General features: G+C 33.3%; 1 long non-coding RNA gene across 1 annotated transcript; it reads left to right on the forward strand.

The window, feature by feature from the left end:
- Nucleotides 1-245: 245 nt before the first annotated feature.
- LOC149784497 (uncharacterized) lies at nucleotides 246-7,006 on the forward strand. The gene is made up of 3 exons (XR_016414147.1): nucleotides 246-782; nucleotides 5,751-5,841; nucleotides 6,849-7,006. It is a non-coding gene; the product is annotated as an uncharacterized LOC149784497 (long non-coding RNA).
- Nucleotides 7,007-11,226: the final 4,220 nt, after the last annotated feature.

An 11,226-nucleotide genomic window follows, 5' to 3' on the forward strand; every position in this document is an offset into this window, starting at 1 on the left:
CTCCAATGAATTATACATAATGTGTTGTCAGAAGGGACTAGTAAACAATTGCAGGTACAACGATACGTTTGAAAAGAGCCATTGAAAAACAATATACTGATAATATTTGCTCGAATCGATAACCATACACTTTTGGAATATATTAAAAGAGAACGAATGCTCAAACCTAGAGTTAATTATAATATTAGGAATTCATTTAAGGAGTAATGACAATGTGCCGCCAGGGGGCAGGGATCCATTTTCGCAAGGGCATCTGTACTTCTTTTGGAAAGTTAGAGCTTTGAGATTGTTTCTTGGAGTGATCAAAAAACATAGTCGACAAAATTCTTCAATAGTAATTGTCAATTTTATTTTATTTTGCAAACTAACTTAATGTTTTATAGACAAGATTCTTATTCTTGTTATACGTAAGTCGGTAAACCAATTTATGTTGAGAACCCAGATTGTCCAGAATTATGAGAAACAATGGAGAAGTTTCACGCATCATTTTTATTTTGCTAATGGAATATACTCTCTCAGAAGATACATGCGAGCGAGGCACATGTCTTGGACAGTTCAGTTTTGGACATTTTCTTCCTCGCTCTGTTTTTACCACAAAATACGAAGTAAGCCCCTATCAGTGCGCCACTGAGTGTCAGCTTAGAAGACAGAGATGTAAATCTTTCAACTACAGAAGGTCTGCCCTTTCATGTCAATTGTGCGAGGAAGATTCCGGACAGGGAGGAATAAATCTACGCCCCAAAGCTGGTTCGGATCACAGTAATATAGACACCTGGAAAAACGTGAGTACAATATACCATTTGTTAGAATATTGTTTTAATATATCTTTGTATTGTTATTATGGACGTTGTATACATATTTTGTGCATGGTACTTTCAGGACCCAATTATCACCTTGCATGCATGATTCAGCAGCCCTTTAGCACGTTGTTCACTGACATACTCAGATGCTAATTCATGTCATATCCGCATTGAAATATATGAAAGTTTATTTGCTTAAATTTCGACATAATGTGTAACATACTTTTGTTACTCATGGGCTTTTAACACTGTCGGATTCTTTTATAACGTGTTACCTTTGAACTGCCATAAAATAAAGAATATTTCCGCTAAAGTTTGATTATATTTCGGCAAAGTCTAGACTGAACCTTTACTGATAGACTTCACTGTACATCTGGATGTAAGACAACTTGTTGGAAGTGAACTATTACAAGTTTCTCAATACTGCAGATATGGAAAACCTACGGTTTCACAATGATCGTCGGTACACTAGATTTTATTTAGTCGACTAGACGACCTGGCACATACGCCTCCATTGCTTTGACACTAAAGACAGGGAGTTCTTGAAATCAATTAAACTTTAAAAAAATTCATTTAATAACTGTTTCAAATAGAGTTTGTGCAATAAAGTAAAATCTAATGAATTTCACGTATTTCCCGAATCAAGTATCCATATTATTTCGCGAGATGAATGAATTTGTATGTGCTTTGAATAAAAAACGGTCCAAGTAAAGATTTTATTTTATTAACAGATTTATGTAACCATGTTATATAATTATTACAAGTATATTTTCTCATGCCACAGAACTTACGTAACACATACTTGTACACCCATGTAAAGTAAGGAATATATTGCTTATGGGATGCTACAGTTTCCTTTAAGTGAAATGTTGAATTCCTCAAGCAATATCTAGCTGATCATGAGAGTGTCAAAATTTACTCAAACAATTGAAGATCCCATTTAAAATGCAGCAAGAAATAAACAAAATTCGGCTGCTAACACACGCGTTAAACTTCTAGTTTGAAACATTTTATTAAACTTGTTTTCTTTATTTATCAGAAACAGCATAAAATCCCCAATAAACGTATGAATTTGAAATCTTATATCACAATGTCATAATTTATATTTAAGTTTAATATATTTTCTTAATGATGTTATGGTATGTTGCAATTTCAGTAAATTCCAAGCACATTGATTGTAGTTATACAATAAATTGAAATTTCATTGTCTCGACAATTACATACAGAACTAAAGGAATTTCAAATTTGGTAAATCTAAATGTTATTAAAATTCTCAATCTTTTCCACATAGAAAAGAGAAGAGCAATTTAAGTCAGTCACTGTATTAATGTATTTACTTAATTTCAACTAAACTGAAATGCACCACGAATACGATTCATTGAAGAAAAATTCGATAACTGTTCAGTATTCTCGGGTCCCATATTGGTATTGTGTAACTTGTTTCTCTCTAGGTTTTCCAACGTTTGTGTCAAATGACGGCATTTCTACATGTCGACTGTGATAACCTAGACGAAATGGAAGTGTAAGCTACGTCGACTGAGCTAAATACACAAGATGAAATTGAAGGCCACATACACCCTTAGTTAGTCAAATCCATAGCTTCATGTAATATGTTAAATTTAAGTACTCCTTTGTGTTAAGTGTATATTTATTCTTTAAATGAAATAGTGTTTTCCATGTTCCATGATTGATTGTTTCTTAAAGGGCATCACTTGTATGGAAAACTGATACAACGAATTTGTGGCAAATTTCTATCCAACTATGCTAATAATTCCAGGCAAACCCGCATAAATAGAACGCTTCTTACATCGTTGTCAACGGTGTTAAAAATTTTATTTTAAATTGTTTGAAAGTTGTATATAGTATTACTATAGTTCAAGAGTTTGTACCCTTTCCAAAATTTCACAAGCTTCCTTAATTGAACCCGAAAGTGAAATTTTAAAAATGCCTTTCTTAACACGTCTTGACATCCGTCAACTCAAACAATGATAATTAAGCTATGATCTGATAGCACATGGAAGCCATACAATTGTAGATTTAAATAAATGAACTCTGTTTTATCAAAGAAGAAATCTTCGGTTATCCTGATATTTGAGAATTTAATAAGGTTCTTTATCAAATATAAAAAATTCCTAAGAATGTACATTTTTGCTATTCTTGGACCAGCGATTCGTTAACCAAAATAACGTAATATAAACATTTTAAACAAATTATGAAAATATTCCTCATTGAGATTGAAATTGATGAAAAATTAATAACAACAAACGAATCAAAATAAGGCATCATTGCGTTCAGTATAAGTTTATCAACACATGAAAATCGAACCGACTGAGTAATTTCACAGATCTGCTGGGAAATACTAATAATAGTATACAAACCAGGTACTATAAGAAAACACTAGGTGCTATATACAAACACAAGGTGTTATACGAAAACACTATACAAAAACACTATGTGCTAAAAGTAAATACTAAGTACTATATGAAAACATTAGATGCCCTACGAAGACTTAGGTGCAAATTGAAAACACTATACATTCATTAGATTATATTTTAGATGTTGCTGTCTGGTGCTCTAATATGTCATATGAGACAGGGATTTGAAAGGTTTGTGATGTATTCTATGACAACGATATGGCATATCCAGCGGCCATTTTATGGCAACAATCTGACATATGAGATAGGAACTTCAAGAGATCATGAGGGATTTTATGACAAAAGTTCCAGTTTTAAAACACATATTTAGAATGCACGTTAGAAGTACATTGTCGCTCTACTTCACTTTACAGGTGGGGATATCAATGGTAATGATTGGCTAACAAATGAACAGTTTTATGCTATTGATTAGCAACAATGTGCTGCTTTTTTTTTTGTCCATAATAGTGTGTGATAACACCTCATGAGTCATAATGACGCCATGAATGACGTAAAATCGAAACATAATATCTGAGATCTAAGCGTATGTATGTTATTTCACTTCACCACACATCAGTTTCATTTAATGAAATCATTATATTGCATCACGTGATTGATACAATTATATATTTGTTTCCATTTCAATTTAAATTTTCGACATTTAATGTATAATTTTAAAATCATAGTTGTCAAAATCTAATAACGTGTAAAATTACTCATTTGATAAATTTGATTTGAAATGATCACCCCCGTAATATTGTGTATAATTGATGTTTTACTTCTATTCAATTAAATGGCAGTTTTCAATCAGCCTTCAATTTGTGTTTTTCCAAGGCCTGTCTAGTGTGTCGTCTTATTCTATTGTCTAGTCTAGTTCTACTCGCTTTAGAAATGGAAAGTGCGAGAAGGTCTAAACAAAAAGACCACGATCAATATGTCTGGCTGAGGACAGAGCACCTATAATAGGTCCGTCGGTAACACTTTTTAATGGCATTGTATAATTGTTTCAATAATAACATAAATCCTAAATTCAACTACTGATTTGAAGAATATTATGGCATGTACAATATATGTAAAGCAAAGGATGATACACCAAAACAAAAGGTGAATCATGTGGGATTTTAGATATCAAAGTGTATGTTACTTTATGAAGATGCAACAATCCACTCAGCTTTTATTTGATTTATTTCACTAAAATATTCTTATGAGGTGCAGCACAAATTTGATTTGCATCAGTTGACCCCCAGTTTAATTAGTTGGTGCCTGAGGGAGTAACTAAAATTAATCAGTAGAAGAAGAACATTCAGTTTGAAAAGTAAACATATTCTTCATAAACAATTTGGTTATTACTTTAAACTTAAAACGTTTTCATGCACACATTTACATACATACCCACATACACATTTCGTATGTAATTAAAAGCACAGCTTAAAGAGTTGTAATTCCAATCTTCAGGGTTTTTTGTTTGTTGTTGTTGTTTTTATTTACTTTTTTAGGATAACCCCATCAAACCTTCTGCACAACCGATTGATTAAGACCTTATCTATTTTTGTGACACGCGACAAACTGCGAAAAGAAAGTCTTCATACAGTTAAAATCTCGTGTGATATTATAAATGAAGCGTTCAGCACTTTCGTATTACAGGTTGCTGGTTAAAGGTCAGAAGTCGGACTTACATATTTCCTAAGTATTGGAAAAACTTTAAATAACATCTAAAAAGACAATTTAGAGATATAATTTTAATCAAACATTTAGTATGTAATGCACAGTTTAGTTTGATATACCATATGAAAATGAAAATGTAAATCGTAGGTAATGACCTAATACCCAGCACAATTTTTGTAACAGCATCATGAGTCAATTTTAAACTTTGTTTTCATAAGAACTGTGTTATAAATATCATGAAATGATGGGATACAGATGAAGGTCATTATAGTTTATTTACTACGCCCTGTTTATAGTAAGGCAGATATGACACACATTGGTACAGGAGTTTTACAAGGTATCTTGATACTAACGGAAAGATTATCATTTCGTAGAAAAATGCTAAAATACAACAATGATTTGGAAAGGAACGTACTGACTGTTTCATATCAGATAAACTTAATACGTTTTTTATTTTCAAAGTCTAATATCATATATGGCTCAAATTCATAAAAATTACTAGTTTATAATGAATAATCTCACCAACAAGCAGATTTGTATCAATTATTGAAACAAATCTTCGTAAAGAAATAACATGATGTAAAAGATTTCATAAATCTATTTAAATATGATAAACTCTTGTGTCCCAAATGTAACTCAAAAACCCTTGTTAGCATTCAGTGATTTTCAAGAAAAGATTAGACCACTGTTTTAGGAATGTCCTTAGTTTCCTCAGATATTTTGCTGATACTTACAAACACTTACAAGCACATTACATCGCATATGTCGACGGTAACTGTGTTTCTAATTTATAAACCAACACAACTTCACAATGTACCTAATTTAAATAGCCTGAATACATGTAAATGAGCAATTTTTTCCATTTCTACAGATTCCTGTCGGACACTGCAATGAAAGAAATTGTTCATGGACAGAAAGGTGCGACACCAAAGGCGATCCTCAAAGCACATGCGTAAAAACGGGTACAGATTTAGATTATGTGTTTCCAAATATTTTGTTTTGAATTTTTTTGCATTGTGCATAATATACCATTATACCCTATTGTATTTAGTGTCCAATCAGTTTCACATTCTTGTAATCTGTGTAACACATGGATACTGCACATTCTTGTCATATGCATGACACTGATATTACACATTCTTGTCATATGCATAACATGTAGATATCATATAATCTTATCATATCCGTAATACATTCATATTACACATTCTTGTCACATGCATACAACACGTATATCACACGTCCTTGGTATATGCATACCAAATAGATATTTAACATTCTAAAGGCGTTTTAGTCTTTGTTCGATAAGAGTGTTAGTTTTGAAATCAATTTTTAATTAAGTGGTAATTCAATATTGAGAGCCTGGCGCCCATTTGCTATTTATGTGTACCATTAAATGGTTTTTACTGCATTCAGACACGTATAGGATGCCTTATAAAAATGTGACAAAGTATACGAAATTAGGGCTCTGAAAGTTTATAAGAAATTAAGTGATTCACATATCGGTTTAGGATTCACTGTGCAAACTATTAACATGGGACATTGCAATGATTTAGGACTCTCAAAATACATTCTACTAAGACAGGAACTAAGCAGTGTCATATTAAATTAAGAGTCTCGATGTACATACTAGCATTGCTTTTGAAAGGTTTTAGGATTACCCGTTTTAATGTTACAGACATGGTTAGTTTAAGAGTTTTATGAATTTCAAAACAATTTTTAACTAAAGTGTTGCTGGAATCTAATGCAATTAGCGATTACGTCCTTTTATGCGGAATAAAGATAGAAAAATAATGCTTCTATCTTCGTTGAGAAAATATAGGAAATTATTCCAAAATATTTTCATTTTTTACATAGGAGCGGAAAGACGTTTTGAATTTGTTAGTAACATCCATATATGAGTGCTTTAATTACACATGAAAGAACTTAAATTCTTTTGCATGAACTTTGCATTCGTTTCAAAATATAGAATGTCCATTTGCGGTACTGAAACCAGGAGTAACGATTCAGCCGTCCAATGAAACAGCGGTGGGTACGAAAGCACGCTATGGATGTGTATCAGAAGACATGGAGCGAGGCAGCTATTTAACTACTTGTCTTGAAAGCTCAGCTGAATGGTCACCTACAAATTTCAAATGTGGCAAGTCTCTCTCTCTCTCTCTCTCTCTCTCTCGATAGAACCCAAATCTCTTCAAAGAAACACACTGAGCATGGACTCATAAAAATGTACGAACATATAACTATCTTTTGTTCTACTCGGTGATGTCATTCTACCGGAGTTAGAACCCAGTCATATGTTGTTCGTTTACAGTAACATAAAGATATTCGGTATGTTAGACTTATTCTACTGTTAAATATCCGTATCGTGAGGCTGTAGAGTCTAGCTGATACCAACAACAGCTCATAATGCAGGATAAAAACATAATTTACTCTGACAACCAACTCACTCCCTTATTTAATTTTCATAATTGTCGCTAAGTGGTGGTGAGATAGTATTTCAACATTGACTGGGTGTGGCGCTAAAGGCGCATGATTGAGGAATTTTTAGTGGTTTTGTTGGCATTTGTAATACATTATTTTCTATATTGTGCCCGCGAACGGGATATTATGTGCCTTTCCGAAGGACACACAAAGGCAACATATACAGACTGGCCTGAACGTTAGAGCAACACTTAAATTTGACTTCCATAAAGTGGAGCATATTGATGCGATGTCGCGAGTCTGTCTTTCTGCCTGCAAACATTTTGTTTTGGAACAATAAATTGAGTTGTCAACCATCTACAAGTATCACACTTTATGGATGGTTTGTACATGGACTACGCAATAATCCTGTCGACTTAGTTCAAATGTCAAAGTAATTGTAATTGAACGAATGAAACTCGTGTCTTATTTTCGTGCAGTCAATAGTATGCGAATTACGTTAGAGAGATAATCGCTCATCAATTGTAATTTTGTTTTCCTGCCTTTATTGGTTTTTTGTTATCGCTAGCAGATAGGCTGTACGGGCTCGTGGTACGGATATGCTAGCAATAGAACAAGGCTAATGTACGCAATCTATTTACGTTACTATGCGCCATCAGAGGTGATCAGGTGCTTTCAATCACCTATAACATACACCTGCAATTGTTTTACAAAGGCCGTTCTCTTCAGGGAAAACACTCACCTGTCTCTATATCAAGAAATAGTTGCAAATTCCTATTCTACTAATTCCGATGCAGACAGGAAGTTTAAAGAACAGTTTCACCATTTTATTTTACTTCTGTCTGTCTAAAATTCAAAAGTTATATGCCCATTGTGTAGCAAGAATATGATTCATGTTTATTGGTGGCTAATTAACTACTCACAAATGGATAATTCTACGTCTACTTATTACCTTCACTACTGATTTTAAATCAGGAAAAAATAATAATTCGTGATAATTCGGACCTTGCTGGCAATTACAATGGCCTGAGATTTATTATGAATGTCTTCTGTGCGACAGTAAATTGGCCAGTGCCACTATCGCCCAAAAGCAGAAATGTTTGCTCTATTCAACATGCAGATTACATCATAAAAGAGCAAGCTGTGTCATCAGGAGTATGTGCATTTTATCTGAGTGTTTATCTGGTATGGGCAGTTCTAGCATTTGGTCGACTATGGAAACAATGTTTTCACTTTCTAGGAGAATAGTTTTTCACTTTCTAGGAGAATTGTCAACATGAAACTTTAGCAAGAATTTATTGATCTCTGAGATATAAGATAAGTATATTTCGCAGCTAATACACATAATTATTCCTATTTCTAATTACTAAACATACATAACCGCTCCGGTGGCCTAGTGGTTAGAGCGGGAGTTCGTGGGTTCGATGCCTTGCTGAGTCATACCAAAGGCATACAAAAATGGTACTAAAAGCTGCCTCGCTTGGCGCTCAGCATTAAGAGGTTAGTGTTAGGACTGGTCGGCCTGATGCCAGGATAATGTGACTGGGTGGGACATCATGCTACATGTCTGCGGCATGATGCCCCAGTGCAAGACATCGCCATAAACTGCCACACTGAAGACATCGTAGCGATATGACTGAAAAACTGTTAAAAGCTACGTTAAAAAACCAAGCCACACGCACACGCACACTAAACATGTATATGTTAGAATATCTTGCTAAATCCATATTGTAAGAAATCTGGCAGGTATCATCCTGCAAACTAATCCATGTTACGATAAATTCTAATCTATACAGTTCTGTATGATGCATATGCCATGCATATTGCTAATGAATTGGTTTGAGGAATATTTGCCTAACAAAGAGTCCCAATAATAAAGCAACAATTACTAAAACCATTACAAATTATCAGGAGATATGTAATGACAAATATGACACACCCTGGATTTGTCACGCTAATTTAAGATCCTGCAATGTTGAATAAATTCATTTGTGTCGCGTTTATATATAACTAAGTTTCCTAGCCCTGTTGTGTGTGTGGTTATGGAAGATGATGTGTTGATGTAGCGTTTCCTTGACGCTGTGAACCGTTGTATATAAGGAAATTGAAGTTGATGAGTGCACGTGACATATAATATTAAACACTGTGTTACGCATGATTATATAAGTTGTTGTGTGCTTGTAGTTCAAGTTGCATAGATACAGTTGTATAAATGGTCATGGAACTTGATACATGCATGTAAGTCAGTTTTTTGTTGGTACAAACCGGCAAATTGTCCTCAGTTATGAACAAGAAATAAATAAATAATCTAATATTGATTTGGCTGATGGAAAACATTAACAATTCTAGTTCTGTATAATTGCTTGGAATGCCTATGAAAACAAATAAATAAATTACGCCACATTTTCGCGAAGCCCAGTAATGTGTTTTCAATGATGTTAGAGGAATCACAATAGCATCCATTGTTTTCTTCTCGTGCAAACTATTTTAAAAAGCTTTTACTTTAGTTCTTTGAAATTTTGAAAGAGCCATCCTATCACTATGCACTCTCATGATGTCACATTTCAGATTTATTTGCACGAGTAAATTTTCTATCACAATTGTAGGGTAATATCGTATTTTAGAAGACAAATGCAGATGTCATAAGTCTAGGGCAGGCGTTAGGTATTTTGGCATCATATGGTGTTTACAAAATGATAGGGTAGAGTCCATAACCATGGACATGCATTACATGTCACCTCCGGCCTTTAATATAGTGTGATGGTAAAGAAACAAATTCAGAGTTCTATCTTCTAGTTAGCCAGTTACTGAGCACTGATCAAACAAACTGGAGAACACTATAATGGGTATAGCTACACAATACGTTATAGCACCATATATATAGCAAACACAGGACGTACACTGATCACATGCAATGATCACTAAATAAAGAAACAAGGCAAGGAAAGAATCCTGGGGAGTACAACCCCGTGCACCATAAATAAGATTAGGGCAGGAACAGAAACACGTATTCCAAAATGAAAAAAACATGTTCTCAAACTTTCTTTTGATTTACAAAAAAAAAAAAAAAAAAAAAAAAAAATACACACGATAAACAGATCATTGGGGATACACACATGCATATAATACCTTCAAAGGTCTCCATCATAATCATAGGTAGAGGGCGGAGAAAGATCCACACCAATAACAGAAACCTGCGTTAAGTCTTGTTGTAGTTTAAGGTACATGAGTAAATGTTGATTGTTGTGAATGTGGATACAATATTTATGTCAGAGAAAAGCACCGAATTTAGATTAAATTGCATCATAATATAATGAATATTCTTGTTATAACTACCGCTGAACAAAGCATACGAAATAGACAATAAAGTATATTATGTAATATGTATCTGCACTGTATGTTCCATCCTTATAGAAGTCAAACTTGATTCTTGTTTATATTACAGAGACGCTTACAGAATTAGATTTGTATACCAATTCTCGTTTCAAAAACAATCTTGGGGTTCATTAGTTTTTTAGTTGTTTACCAAAGTTTCATTTCAATGAACACTATCGTGTTATTTATATTTTGCGAATGATTTTATGAAATATTAAACATTCCATATGTTTTGTTCTTAAAAAATAGTTATATCATGTTCAACTTCGTCCATTTTGTTTTCTAATTTAGATGTACTTCTTTTCTTTTTGTTTAATATTGCTTTGCACATATTTTTCAAGATATCAGTTTAAAAGAATAAGAAACTTTAATTTAGACAAAATTAAAAAGATCACTAAGCTAGTTGAACAAAAAACAATAGAAGGCAAGCTCTTGCTGTTTGAAATTATCAAATATTGTGCAGAGGTGCGACGTTATAAATTTCTATATCTTTTTTTTTTTAGTCTTCGTGTCCTTTCTTTAATTTTCAACATAGGTTTATACATTTTGCG

The sequence above is a fragment of the Sinohyriopsis cumingii genome, chromosome 14 (genome assembly GCF_028554795.1).
Source record: "Sinohyriopsis cumingii isolate HCF-2022 chromosome 14, ASM2855479v2, whole genome shotgun sequence".
Lineage (NCBI taxonomy): Eukaryota > Metazoa > Mollusca > Bivalvia > Unionida > Unionidae > Sinohyriopsis > Sinohyriopsis cumingii.